Source organism: Dasypus novemcinctus, chromosome 4, assembly GCF_030445035.2.
Source record: "Dasypus novemcinctus isolate mDasNov1 chromosome 4, mDasNov1.1.hap2, whole genome shotgun sequence".
Lineage (NCBI taxonomy): Eukaryota > Metazoa > Chordata > Mammalia > Cingulata > Dasypodidae > Dasypus > Dasypus novemcinctus.
Genome location: NC_080676.1, coordinates 9,842,265 through 9,857,926, shown reverse-complemented (window position 1 = coordinate 9,857,926; position 15,662 = coordinate 9,842,265). Strand labels below are relative to the sequence as shown.

The 15,662-nt window shown below is 39.8% G+C and overlaps 1 long non-coding RNA gene across 1 annotated transcript; it reads right to left on the bottom strand.

The window, feature by feature from the left end:
• Nucleotides 1–994: 994 nt before the first annotated feature.
• LOC111764331 (uncharacterized) lies at nt 995–8,755 on the bottom strand. Its single transcript, XR_002796966.2, has 3 exons — nt 8,084–8,755; nt 4,750–5,154; nt 995–3,888 (listed from the first exon to the last, which is right to left on the bottom strand). It is a non-coding gene; the product is annotated as an uncharacterized lncRNA (long non-coding RNA).
• Nucleotides 8,756–15,662: the final 6,907 nt, after the last annotated feature.

Genomic DNA, 15,662 nt, shown 5'->3' with positions numbered 1-15,662 from the left:
CTCGGCGGCCTGCGTGTTCCCCGGATGGAGGCCTCGGCCCGCGCGGCTGATGGCGTCCCTGCGGGCTCGGAGGGGCCGCGCCGCGGCTGTCTCCAGGGCCCGGGCCGTTCCCTGCTGGCTCGGAAGGGGCTGCTGGGCGCCCTGGGCACTCCGCCTCTGCCCGGGCTGCCGCTCCAGACCCCACGTCCTGCGTGGGGCCCTGGTCTGGAACGCGCACCCCAGCCCTGCTGCCGCCTCACGCGCCCCTCATGACGGCCAGACGCGGGCCAGCCTGCGGCGCGCACCTCACTTCCTGCTCCGGGACAGCTTTTCTGGAGCAGGTCGGAGCTCCGTGGCACAATCCCTTCCATGCTTCCCGCCCAGGAAGTTCTCTTCCTCCCTTCTCCCTGCCTCAGCGCACTGTGCTGCTGAATTCACCTCAGGGAGCCCCCCTCGGGTGGGTGTCAGGCAACCTGCCGGGGGCGCTCCTCCCGGGACCCCAGCGGTGGAGTCCACGGAAGCCCTCGGCGTTTCCCTCCATCTTGACCCAGTCCTCCTGGCCGCGGGCAGACTCTGGAGATGAGAGGTGGCCTCAGCCCTGAGGCCTCTCGACAGCGACTTGCTCTGCCCCGCTGGGTGGCCCGCTCGGACCCGCAGGGTGGCCTGCCTCTTCCTCTTCCTGTCTCCTCCAGGACTTCTCTGTGTAAAAGTCAATGATCAAGTCCACAGAATTGGGTCTTGATATGCCAGTGAGGGAGAGAGAAGATTCTAGGATAATTTTTCACTTTCTTACAAAGCCTAGCTTTTAAGACTCTTAATCTGGCGGGAAAACCCTAAAACCCTATTCAGATGGCAGAAGCTGATAATTAATTTTTCCTTTTTCTTTTGCATCCTTTCTGTATCAAACCTAAACCTCCCTGAGGCGTGGAGACCTCTGAAAGTAGGCATGGGGGGTAAGGGGGAAGAGCGCAATAGAAGGAAATATAAAGGGAAGCAGCATATTTGGGTATTTCAAAGCAATGCTTTAGTAATACGTATCAATAAAATGGATTTGTTAAATAAGAAACCAATAATATCACCATTGTATACACTGATAATTTCCTCACCACATGTCACATTCTAAGGTGGTTGCCCCATAGAGGCCTGTAAGGCTGAGGCCACAGCCCTGTGGGCAGACGGCACAGGTCCGTCAATGGTCAGAAGATGATGGAGAAACCAGAAATCCGAGGGTGAGTCTTCACAGACACAAGAAGGGGCTCTTTGCCATCCTCAACTCACAGAAGCCTCGGACTAGGACAGCCTTCCCAGGTGTGGGTCAACTCTCCCACAGGGAGTCAGGCCAGTGTCTAAGAAGGGAGGCTTCTTTTAGGGCCTTCCTATAATTCAAAAGAGCTGTGCAATAAAATATATATTGTATTGGAGAAGTTGTAGGTTTACAGAACAGTTATACACAAAATACAGGATTCCCGTACACCAACACACTGCATTATTGTGGACATTTGTTACAATTGATGATAGCACATTTTTATAGTTGTACTATTAAAGTCCATGGTTTATTTTCACATGTTTGTGACATGGACTTCCATGGATTCTTTTTTATTCTGTTACCATATATGCAATCTAACATTTCTCCTGCTAATCAGCCATTCAGATACATATTTCGGTGGTGTTAATTGTGCTCACAATGTTGTGCCACCATCACCACCATCCATTACCAAAACATTTCCATGATTCCAAATAGGAACCCTATATATTTTAAGCCTTAATTTCCCATTCCCTATCCCCTGGTAACCTATATTCTAGATTCTGACTCTGAGTTTGCTTATTCAAATTGTTTCAAATCAGTGAGATCATGCACTATTTGTCCTTTTGTGTCTGGTTTATGTCACTCAACATGATGTCTTCAAGGTTCATGCATGTTGTCACATGTATTAGGACTTCATTCCTCTTCATGCCTGGATGATATTCCATCCTGTGGTATGTAAATACCACATTTTGTTTATCTACTCATCGGTTGATAGACACTTGGGTTGCTTCCATCTTTTGGCAACTGTGAATAATGATTCTATACACATCAGTGTGCAAATATCTGTTCAAGTCCTGCTTTCAGTTCTTTTGGGTGCATACTGACCATTGGAATTGCTGGATTGTGTGGTATTTCTATACTTAGCTTTTTGAGGAAACTGTCTTCCATAGCAGCTGCCCCATTTTACATTGCCACCAGCAATCAATGAGTGTTCCTATTTCTCCACATCCTCTCCAACAACTGTTATTATTTTTCTTTTCTTTCTTTTTTTTAATAGCAGCCGTTCTAATGACTGTCAAATGGTATCGCAATGGCTAGTGATGTTGGGCATCTTTTCACATGCTTTCTGGCCAGAGAGAGATCTATTTAAGTCTTTTGCTCATCTTTTAATGGGGGTGTTTGTCTTTTTGTTGTTAAGTTGAAGGATTTCTTAATATATTCTGGATATTAAACTTTTATCAGATACATAGTTTCCAAATATTTTTTCCCATTCTGTAGGTGGTTGTTTTACTTTCATGATAAAGTCCTTTGATGCACAAAAATTTTAAATTTTGATGCAGTCCCATTTATATATATTTTCTTTTGTTACTTGTGCTTTTTGTGTAAAGTCTAAGAAACCATTGCCTAACACAAGGCGCTTCCTTCCCTATGTTTTCTTCTAGGAGTTTGATAGTTCTAGTTCTTATACTTAGGTTTTTGATCCATTTTTCTTTTTAAAGATTTTATTTATTTATTTTCCCTTCCCCCCCACCCTGGTTGTCTGTTCTCTGTGTCTGTTTGCTGCGTCTTCTTTGTCTGCTTCTGTTGTTGTCAGCAGCATGGGAATATGTGTTTCTTTTTGTTGCGTCATCTTGCTGTGTCCGCTCTCCGTGTGTGCGGCGCCATTCCTGGGCAGGCTGCACTTTCTTTCGCGCTGGGCGGCTCTCCTTACGGGGCGCACTCCTTGTGCGTGGGGCTCCCCTACATGGGGGACACCCCTGCGTGGCAGGGCACTCCTTGTGCACATCAGCACTGTGCATGGGCCAGCTCCACACGGGTCAAGGAGGCCCGGGGTTTGAACCGCGGACCTCCCATGTGGTAGACGGATGCCCTAACCACTGGGCCAAGTCCGCCGCCCGGTTTTTGATCCATTTTGACTTGAGTTTTGTATATGGTATGAGGTAAGAGGTAAGGGTTTTCCTTCTCTCTCTCTTTTTTTTTTCTAAGTGGTGATCCAGTTTTCCCAGCAAAAGTTGTTAAAGAGACTATTTTTTCCTAAGTAAGTGGTTTTTGCCCCCTTGTCAAAAATGAGATATTTTTGATAGTGACATAAGGTATCCCCTGAAAAAACTTCAGAGATATCATTTAGTGACTATAAGAGCAGATTCCTGAGCTCTGGAGGATGGTAGAAGCTGGAGAAGGACTCCACAAACACTGAATTGAAGAAAGAGAAGACTATCAGATCCAGTACCTTAAACCTGAACGTGGACATGCATTGTTAAGCTTTCCTCATCTTCTACTTGTCTGGTTTTGAGTGAAAATCTAGAGGAAGATAGATGCCAGCTGACGTATTGACAATGCAATCACAGGAGTTAGTTACCTTCAAAGATGTAGCTGTAGACTTCACCCAGGAAGAGTGGGAAATGCTAGACTCCTTCCAGAGAAAGCTACTCAGAGAAGTGATGCTGGAGAATATCAATCACCTGGTCTCAGTGGCTGAAAAGACCAGAGCCCTGAACAGCTGAGAAGGCCCAGAAAGAAATGAACCCTTCAGCCTCACAGAGATTGTCAACCGTCTTGCTTCAGCACATTGCAACAGATCTGTGAGAAGATACCTCTTATGGTTCCTTGAGTTGGACTCTTCGGGGCCTTGTAACTGTAAACTTTCACCCCAAATAAATACCCTTTATAAAAGCCAAAAAAGGAAAGAAATACTTTTAATGGGAAAACTAAACAGTTTTCAGCTTTTTATTTTACCGAGCATGCATGTTTAAAACAAACAAACCACTATTTATATTATCAGTTCCTCCCAAAAGACAGGGCTTTTAACAACTACTAAAAGAGTGATTTTGTTTTATTAAGGGGCTGCTTGCTGACAAGAGAGAGTAGCCACTTCAGAAGCTGGAATGGCACAGTGTAAAGGCATGGACCAGGAGCAGCCAAGGAGCGAGGCAGTGCCTGTGCCAGGGGTGGCAGGGGACTTCTTTGCCTAAAGCGTTTGTACAGGGGCCTGTGGGAGGCAGGACTAGAAAGGGCACATCGTGGAGATCTTTGAATAACAGGGTGAGAATGTCAGCTTTGGGAGAGGCAGAACTGGCAATTTCAGAAGGGAACTGACATAAAGAAAACCATGTTTGGGAGTTTAAATTGTAGGTTATATGCAGTCTTTGGTGGAATTATTGCATCTGATGGAAGAGAGGCTAGAGGAAGGAAAGCTATTTAGGAGAGAAAACATGGAAACCATGCCAGACTTTGACCAATGTATAATGTTTGGTGGGAGAGGAACAGGCCATTTCTTCTGTTCTGCTGGTTACCATGGGGATGAGGTGATTTTTTTTTTTTTTAAAGAGTGCCGCAGACACCTCTAATAACCTAATAGATAGACATAGGGTAGGTTTTTAACACTTTAGACAATTCCTATCTTAGTCTGTATGGAATTTATTCCTTCTTCACGCAGGCTTCCCACCTGGATTCACCTGGTCCTGGGAGCTTGTGGCTATCTTACCACAGTCTGTGTTAAGCCTGAAAGCTTGTAGATATCTTACCACAGCTTGTGATGATTTCATTTATGCGATCATTCCATTAACGTCAGTTTCCTCCTCTAAACCATGCAGCCCGTAAGAGCAGGTCCATGTACTTCCCTCACTATTGTGGGGAAATCTCCAGCACCTGGCATGGGGCCTGGCACATAGTAGGCACTCAACAAATACTTTCTGACTGAATAAATGAAGAAATTAATTTTCCTCTAGGGAGAATGATTGGCATCCTCCTCATCAAGTAAACTTTACTAGTACCTTGGGGGGCGGGGCTATGCTACGCTTTATGACGGAGTGAGGTACTTAAAGGCTGCACTTTAACCCTGGCGACAGAGCCCATAAGCACTGCTGCAGGCGGGTGCTGGAGGCTGCCCTAGGGTAGAGCTCCCAGGGACGATGCTATTGTATTGCCACCTGTTGGATAAAAATAGAAAATCAAGATTTTACAAATTACATTCCATTAATAAACACATTTTAGTTCTACTTAAATTTTGCTGATCTAAGATAGTCTTCGGCATTTTAAAATTTTTACATCAGCTTCGTTTCCTCTTCTAAACTACTGTCATCTTACCCTTTCCCTATTAAATAGTAAGTTTGTTCCATTCCATTGCCCACATTTCAAACAAAGGTATTTTATGGATTAAATTATAGTAAAATTACTGTTATACGGAATAGTTGGGCAAAGGGAAGTTATTAATAGAATTACTTTATGTGCCATACATGGATCCCTTGAAGACAAGACATTTTGATAGAAATATATTCTACAGTATGATTGTTGTGGAATTAGAGAGAAGTTCAATTATTTGAGTATAGAGAGGCCAGGACTCAGGAATGATTTTGAGAAGGAAAAATGGTTTATTGATGGCCGGCTGGACTCGGGAGCTTTCTGTTTGAATCTTGAGCCCCGAACAAGATTTTCAAACGTCTTTTATACAGAGAGGAAAGGCCAAATGGTTCCTTTGTTTCAGTTTTCATTAGGCTTCAATTAGCATATATCTCTTCTACATCTTAGGTAAGCTTTTAGCATGGACTCCAGATATTTTAGATAAGCTTTTAGCATATTTACTTTTTGCATTTCTCTTAAATACTTAAAGTTTATAGCCCTTGCATTGTTAAACTGTTTCTTGGGACTGGAGCCGCTGCCACTGTTTTTAAGGGCAGGACTGCAGCCTCTTACCGTTCTACACTTACAAGTCAAACAACTTAGTTATCTCTGAAGAGACAAAGAGCCTTCCACCCATAGCCCACATCATGATGACACTTTCACTGATAAAAGATTATTGAGAAGAAACTACAAGAACATGTAGCTCCTCAGTCATTATTGTAAACATGTGCTATTACACTGAAAAAACATGAAAATAATGGCTAATTGAATCCCGGCTAAAGATGTTATTGATTCTAAAATATATTAAAAATTAATGGTGAGTATGAAAATTATGTATAAATTATGAAACTATGTAATAGTATGTATAATTCACTACAGTGAATTACTTTAGTTGCATTACAGGAACACATATATTTTTTAACACTTGTCAAACACTTACGTACATCTTGATCTATTTGTTCACTTTAGGAAAAATGCTTACTGACTCAAATGCTGAGTTCCCACTGTTTCTTGCCAGTGGTTTTATCATGTCAGTAAAATGATAAGTGCTTAAAATGGAATTGCTTATTTCCACATCTGGACAGATTTAAAAGGAAAAAAAATGTTAGGTCTTATATTTGGTATTTGCTATTTTATATTTTCTTTCTTTTTCCATTCCATGTCACTAGTGGACTCTTCTTCTGACCCTTTTGTTTGGAGGAGTAAGAGAATGTTTTCTTCTTAATGATTTCTAGGACACCTTTGCATCAGTAGATATGAACTATTTGTATGTGTGTGTGATGTGCTGATATTTTCTCCTTTTTTTTTTAGCATACCCTTATTTGTGTTATTTTTCACTATTTATAAATTGTCACAATATTTCCTGTGCAAGGTCTTTCCTCACTTTTGTGTTGAGAACATCCTTAAGTGTCCCTAGATCAGATCCATGTGCACTTGATTTTTATATTGTCTACTTTATTTTCCATTACTCATTAATTTCTTTGAAATTTACTTCAGTACATTATTTGAACTGCATTGTGTGAACCAAGCTGCATGTTTTTCCCTAGATAGGCAATAATCTCAACTTGCCTTCTATCTTGCTTTCCCCCAGACAGGCAATAACCTCAATACCATTTGTTTGATAGGCCATTTGGTTTGTGTTCTTCTCTTTATTGTAAACTAAGTAATATCTTAAATATGAATATCACCTTTATGGCTTTCATTTCTATTCCCTTAAGCAGCCTATGGATTATTGTGTAATACCGCACATTTAAAGCCACAACAACTATGGAATGCTTTTAATATTCCAAGTCTCCTTTATTATTTCCTTCAGAATATTTCTTATCTATTCTCACTTTTTTCCTTCTAGATGAACTATTAGAATCATCTTGACAGTTTATTGGAATTTCACTTTGTCCATTTACAACCTATTCAACAAGTATTTACTGAAAACTAATATGAAGGAGGTAATAAATGTTGAGCAAATAATAATAGCAGCAACACTCATCAGCATGTAGTTCCTTACATTTGTAAGGTGCTTTAAATGTTTAACATGTCTCCTTTCATGTCATCTATCAAGGGGTTCATAAGCTGAACACCAGACAGGTGTAAAGACTAAGGCAGGTGTAAAGAAGGGGCAAACACCCCTTCCATGTAAACCAGGAGGGAAACAGGCTGGTTGAGTCCAGACAGGGATATAGAAACTATTTAATTCAAATCAGGAAATTAAAATTTGTGTAAAAGGTTAAGCAAAAATTGGGAAAGGGGACATGGAATGCACCAGATTTGAAAAAAGTCATATGCTTAGAGAGTCCCATACGCTAAAATGAAACTCAGTATATTAGAGGCACCTGGGTTGGCATCTACAAGTTTTATTTAAGATATGTATGATTTTTTAATGAGTTTCGTAAGATTTTGTTTTTTAAATTTATAAGTCTGTTTTGTGAGGCAACTGAAATGCATGCACGTATATGACATTAAATTTGTAAATGTTATTTAAAACGTTTCAGGTAAAATGGTTAAACAATTTTGTATAAAGAGTTATTTGTTCAAGGGCATACAACCTTTAAACTTGCAAGTTAATTGAGCATTAGTTCAAGAATGAGAGAAAATGATTGTTATTTTTGTACATAAAACAATTTTATATATCCCTTTAACCATATATACCTAATAAAATAACCTTATTTATGGGTTGACTTTTAAAAGTTAAAACATTTTTAATTTAAAAATGAACTGAAGATTGATTCAGACACACTTTACCGTATGTATTTCTTTCCATGAACCAAGGTCCATCTTGGACATTAAAAGCTCAGTTGGGAGGCTGGACAAGATGGTGTCTGAGAAGTACGCCGTCGTCATCTCTCTTACAAAAGACCGGCTGTGTGGTGGCGGAGTCCTATTGGCGCAGGCTGTTTCGGGAACCGGCAGGGCAGGGTGGTGTCTGGACATAGATCTGCTGAGACTGCAGCAGAATTGGTGTTTGCTCAAGGTAGAACTGCGGATTTCTAACACTGAACGCGGAAGCCGTGGGAAGGTAAATCCCTCCCTCCCTAGGGCTAAGAGCCCCGGCGTTCACTGAAAACTGCCGATCGTGGGGCGGAGTCTCCAAGCCCCGTGTCCCCCAAACACGTGAACCCCAAGCCTGTGTCCCCGGGACCCCGGTGACCCACACTAAATACCCCGAGTCCACATTGTCCCAGGCCTCTGTTACCGGAGCCCAGCACTCCCAGAAATTCGGCATTGCCCGACCCCTCCCGAAGCGGACTAACCCCGGAAGTGGGAGAGTTTAGGTGGGAGGTGCACAGGGGCCAAGGAATGCAGGTTCAATTTTCTGGTCCCCCCCTTTTTATTGAGTTTGGAGGAGATATTAGCTGACTTGGGGAGACCCTAGGAATAGAGAAGGAGGCAAATCTGGTGAGAGAGCCCAATTTACCTAAATGCCCTGGGATAGGAAACATGGTCTGGGAGAAGGTGGAGTCAGAAAATCAACCCGCCCCCTTGTAGCACATCTAAGGGAAAAGGACAGTAGGAAGTGCTTCACAGGCTTCCAATAGCATTTCCAAGGAAATAGAATAAGAAGAAAAAAGTGACAAAGAGAAGTCTTAACATGCACACAAAAACAACAACTAATTAAACCCCAAGGCTAGAATAAGAAGATAATCAACAAAATAAACCCAACAGGATACAATGATGATCAGACAGCAACAAAAAACTACAGACCATACCAATAATCAGGAAAACATGACCCAATACAACAAACAAACTAAAAACCAGGAAGAGAAGTAGAACACCAAACAATTAATTAAACCTCTCAAAACATGTATCATGGACCAATTCAATGAAGTGAAGGAAGAGATTAAGCATATTAAGAAAACACTTGGAGAGCATACAGAAGAAACTGTGATCACGCACAAAAAGATCACAGAGATGATGGGGATCAATAGTACAATCCAAGAAGTCAAAAATACACTCTCAGCAAATAACAGCAGATTTGAAGGGGCAGAGGAAAGATTTAGTGATGTAGAAAGAAACAAACAGGAGAGACAGAGTTGAAGGAGACTGTAAGAACAACTAAAACTACAAAAAGAGGGGAAAAAATCAAACAACATAAGACAAACACAAATCCAAAGAAAATATGGCTAATATAAGTAATACCTTGAAAGTAATAACACTAAATGTCAATGGATTAAACTCACCTGTTAAGAGACACAGATTGGAAGATTGGATAAGGAAATATGACTCATCTAAATGATGTCTACAGGAAACTCATCTTAGACCCAGGGATTCAAGGAGGTTGAAGGTGAATGGCTGGAAAACAATCTTACAAGCAAACAATAACCAAAAAAGGGCAGGAGTAGCTTTATCAGTATCAAAATAGACTTTAAATGCAAAACAATTGTGAGAGACAAAGATGAACACTACATATTAGTGAAAGGGATAATCTTTCAAGAAGAATGAACAATCATAAACATTTATGCTACTAACAAGGGCACCTCCAAATACATGAGGCAAACACTGGAAAAACTAAGTGAAAGAACAGATGCCTCTACAGTTATAGTGGGGAACTTTATTACACCACTATCAACTTTGGATAGAACGTCTCAAAAGAGCATCAATAAAGAAACAAAAACTTTGAACAGTATATTAGAGGAGCTGGGCCTAATAGGCATATATGGAACATTACACCCAAATACAGCAGGATATACATTTTTCTCAAGTGCACATGGATCATTCTCCAAGATAGACCATATGCTAGGCCACAAAGAAAGTTTCAATGAATTCAGAAAGATCAAAATCATACAAAATAATTTCTCTGACCACAGTGGAGTGAAGCTAGAAATCTGCAAGGGCCAGAGGCCCAGATTTCACACCAAGATACGGAAATTAAACAGCACACTCTTAGAAAAACAGTGGGTCAAGGAGGAAATCTCAAAAGAAATTAATAACTACCTTGAAACTAATGAAAATGATAACATGACATACCAAAACTTATGGGATGCAGCAAAAGCAGTACTGAGAGGGAAATTTATAGCCATAAATTCAAACATCAAAAAAGAAGAGCTAACATTGAAGAACTAACTGCACACTTGGAGGAATTAGTAAAAAAACACCAAAGTAACCCCAAAGGAAGAAGAAAGAAAGAAAGAAATAACAAAGATGAGAGCAGAACTAAATGAAATAGAAAATAAGAAAGCACTTGAAAAGATAAACAAAACCAAAGCTGGTTCTTTGAGAAGATCAATAAAATTGACAAACCCTTAGCTAGCTAACAAAGAAAAAAAGAAGATGCAAATATGCAAAATCAGAAATGAGAAAGGAGATATTGCCACTGACCCCGCAGAAATAAAGACTATCATAAGAGGTAGTTTGAAAATCTCTATTCCAACAAGAAGGACAATTCAGAGGAAATGGACAAATTCCTAGAAACACATAAGCAGCCTACGTTGATGAAAGGAGAAATTGACGATCTCAATAAACCAATCACAAGTAAAGAGATAGAATCAGTCATTTAAAACCTCCCAACTAAGAAGAGCCCTGGGCCAGATGGCTTCACAGGTGAATTCGACAAAACATTCCAGAAAGAACTAATGCCAATTTTGCTGAAACTCTTCCAAAAAATCGAAACGGAAGGAACATTGCCTAACTCTTTCTATGATGCCAACATTACCCTAGTACCAAAGGCAAAGACACCACAAGAAAGGAAAATCACAGACCAATTTCTCTAATGAACCTAGATGCAAAAATCCTCAGCAAAATACTTGCTAATCATACTCAACAACACATTAAATGAATTATACACCATGGCCAAGTGGGATTCATTCTGGGTATGCAAGAATGGTTCAACATTAGAAAATGGATCAATATAATATACCATATAAACATATTGAAGGAAAAAAATCACATGATCATATCTATAGATGCAGAAAAAGCATTTGACAAAATATAGCACCCTTCCTTGATAAAAACACTGCAAAAGATCAGAATACAAGGAAATTTTCTGAACATGAAAAAGGGTATATATGAAAAACCCATAGCCAACATCATTTATAATGGTGAAATCCTAAAATCTTTCCCTCTAAGATCAGGAACAAGACAAGGATGCCCACTATCAGCCCTTCTATTTAACATTGTCTTAGAAGTACTTGCTAGAGCACTGTGGCAAGAACCAGATACAAAAGGCATCCAAATTGGAAAGGAAGAAGTCAAAATTTCATTATTTGCAGATGACATGATCCTATACATAGAAAACCCTGAGAAGTCTATAAGAAAGCTTCTAGAACTCATAAATGAGTTCAGTACAGCCACAGGTTATAAGATAAATGTGCAAAAATCAGTAGCATTTCTGTACACCAATAATGAGCAAGCTCAGGAGGAAATCAAGAAACAAATACCATTTACAATAGTAAATTAAAAAATCAAATATCTAGGAATAAATTTAACTAAAGATGTAAAAGACTTATACACAGAGAACTATACAATCACAGAAGATTTAAATAAATGGAAGAATATTCACTGTTCATGGATAGGTAGACTAAATATTTTTAAGATGTCTATCCTACCAAAACTGATCTACACATTCAATGCAATCCCAATAAAAATCAACACAGCATTCTTTAAGGAACTAGAAAAACTAGCTATGAAATTTATTTGGAAAGGAAAGAGGCCCCGAATAGTCAAAGACATATTGAAAAAGAAAAATGAAATTGGAGGAATCACACTACCTGACTTCAAAACATACTACCAAGCTACAGTAGTGAAAACAGCATGGTATTGGCACAAGGAGAGACACACAGACCAATGGAACCGAACTGAGAGTTCTGATATTAGATCCTCATATATACAGTCATATAATTTTCGATGAGGCCACCAAACCCTCTCACCTGGGAGAGAATGGCCTCTTCAACAAATGATGCCTGAAGAACTGGATATCTATATGTAAAAGAATGAAAGAGAATTACCAACTCACATCTTATACAAAAATCAACTCAAGATGGATCAAAGACCTAGATATAAGAGCTAAGACCATAAAGACTTTGGAAAGCAATGTAGGGAAGCATCTACAGAACCTTGTAATAGGAAATGGCTTCATGAACTTCACACCCAAAGCACGAGCAGCAAAAGAACAAATAGATAAATGGGACTTCCTCAAAAGTAAAGCCCTCTGCACCTCAAAGGAGTTTGTCATGAAAGTGAAAAGAGAACCTACACAATGGGAGAAAATATTTGGTAACCATATATCTGATAGGAGACATATCCTGCATATATAAAGAACTCCTATATCTTGAGAATAAAAAGACAAACAACCCATTTAAAAAATGGGAAAAAGATTTAAACAGACTTCTCCAAAGAAGAAATACAAATGGCTAAAAACCACATGAAAAAATGCTCCAAGTCTCTAGCTATTAGGGAAATGCAAATCAAAACTACAATGAGATACCATCTTACTCCCATAAGATTGGCAGCTATGAAAAAAACAGAAGATTACAAGTGCTGGAGAAGAAGTGGAGGAATGGGAACACTCATCCACTGCTGGTGGGAATGCAGGAGGATCCAGCCATTCTGGAGGACAGTTTGGCAGTTTCTCAAAAAACTAGCTATAGATTTGCCATATGACCCAGCAATTCCACTACTGGGTATATACCCAGTAGAACTGAAAACAAGGACACAAACCGATACATGCACACCTGGGAATACAGTGTAAAGTACAATGTAAACCAATATCCATGAGGTGCAGCAGCGCTCCAAAATGTATTCACCAAATGCCATGAATGCGCCACAATGATGAAAGAGGTTGTTGATGTGGGAGGAGTGGGGTGAGGGGGGGTATATGGAGACCTCTTATATTTTTTTAATGTAACATTTTAAAAAAAATTAACGAGAGAAAAAAAAAAAGAGGCCAACTTTCTTTTTAATGGGCTAATCCAGCTGTGACTAGGTTGAAGCCAATGGTTATTTACTATTCTGGAAATCCTAGGGCCCTTAATAATTATGTTAAATCTACTCTGTCTGTGGTCTGTGAATGGTCACAGCATATCTGTTTACAACATGATTTATAGAGTAGTGTAAGCCCACTGTTGAGACCTGCTCATAAAAAAAAGATTTCCTTTCAAAATATGACTCCTCATTGACAACGAACCTCATCACCCAAGAGCTCTGATAGAGATGGACAAGATGAATGTTGCTTTTGTGCCTGCTCACACAACATCCATTCTTCAGTCCATGGGTCAAGGGGTCATTGTGACTTTCAAGCATTATTACATAAGAAGTACATTTTGTAAGGCTACAGCAGCCATAGATAGTGATTCCTCTGATGTTTCTAGGCAAAGCCAAGACCTTCTGGAAAGGATTTACCATTCTAGATGCCATTAAGTGCATTGACGTTTCATGGGAGGAGGTCAAAATATAATATTCATGGGAGGAGGTCAATATATAACAACAGGAGTTTGGAAGAAGTTGATTCCAACCCTTATGGATAACTTTGAGGGGTTCAAGACTTCCACGGAGAAAGAAACTGCAGATGTGGTAGAAATAGCAAGAACACTAGAATTACAAGTGGAGTCTAAGATGTGACTGAATTGCTGCAATATTATGGTAAAACTTTATCAGGCGAGGAGTTTCTTGTTATGGATGAGCCAAGAAAGTAGTTTCTTGGGATGTAATCTCTCCTGGTGAAGTTGTTGTGAATACTGTTGAAAAGACCAGACACGATTTAGAATATTAATCGACTTAGATAAAGCAGCAGCAGGGTGTGAGGGGGTTGACTCCAATTTTGAAAGAAGTCCTACTGTGGATAAAATGCTGTCAAACAGCACTGCATGCTACAGAGAAATGTTTTGTGAAAGGAAGAGTCAGTCAAAGCAGGAAACTTCACGTCTGTCTTATTTTAAGAAATTGTCACAGCCACCCCAATCTTCAGCAAACAGCACCCTGATCAGTCATCAGTCTCAGCACTGGGGCAAGACCTTCCACTTGGAAAAAGATTGACTCATCAAAGGATCAGATGGTTAGGATTTTTTGGCAATGAAGTATTTTTTTTTAAAAGATTTATTTATTTATTTTAATTTGTAGAGATATTCAATGAGGTTGCTCCAGCCTTTTCAAGTCTGCCAGAACTGGAAGGTCATAAAGATGTTCATATGCACATTATGAATTACTGTGCATATTTATCATTTTACTAATTATTTAAAATATGTTACTACTTTCAATTCACTTTGTAATAGCAGCTTTATTGAAGCATAATTCACATACCACACAACTCACATACTTAACATGTACAATTTAGGGGTTTTTGTATATTCACAGTATTGTGCAACCATCACCACAATCAATTTTAGAGTACTTCATCACCACCACCACCCCAAATCCCCATACCCATTGGGAGTCACTCACAATTTCTCCCTAACTCTCCCAGCCCTAGGCAACCACTAATCTATTAGATTTTTTATTCTGGGCATTTCATGGAAATGGAATTATGCAAAATGTGATCTTTCGTGGCTTGATTCTGTTTCTTAGCACAATGTTTTCAAAGTTCAACCATTCTGTAGCATGCATCAATGTTTCGTTTGTTTTTACTGCCAAATAATATTCCGTAGTTTGGATATACCACCTTTTATTTATCCTTTCATCAGTTGACAGACATTTGGTTTGTTTCCATTTTTTGCTGTTATGGATATTTGTGTACAAGTTTGTGTGTAGACATATGCTTTCATTTCTCTTGGGTATTCCACCTAAGAGTGGAATTACCAGATCATACAACTCTCTGTTTAACCTTTTGAGAAACTGCTAGACTGTTTTACAAAGTGGTTGCATCTCAAAGATTTAAGTCTCTTGGATGCACACTTACAACTTTAGTACCTACTAACCTGTTCATTGAACTCACCCAGGACAACTAACAAGGAAGTGAGGATGGACAACCACCACACCAAGGAACCAAGAGAGTCTACAACTGCAAGCAAGACAGTCCCATCCATTGGCCATATGGGATCGAAGTCCCCCCTGAATTAGAGGTGGAGTGGGCATCGCCATCCCAGAATCCTCAGGATTGGGAAATGAATGATGGATTAGAATAGACACTGTTATTCTACTATAGACTTATTGTGATTCTAGCAATGGAAAAAAATCATGGATGTGGAGGCAGTGGCCACTGGAGGTTCTGAGGGTAGAGAGAGGGAAAAACAGGTGTAACACGGGGGCATTTTCGGGACTTGGGAATTGTCCTGAATAGCATTACAATGACAGATATATGCCATTATATATCTTGCCATAACCTACAGAATTGAGCGGAAGAGAGTGTAAACTACAATGTAAACTATAATCAATGCTTAGTGGCAATGCTCCA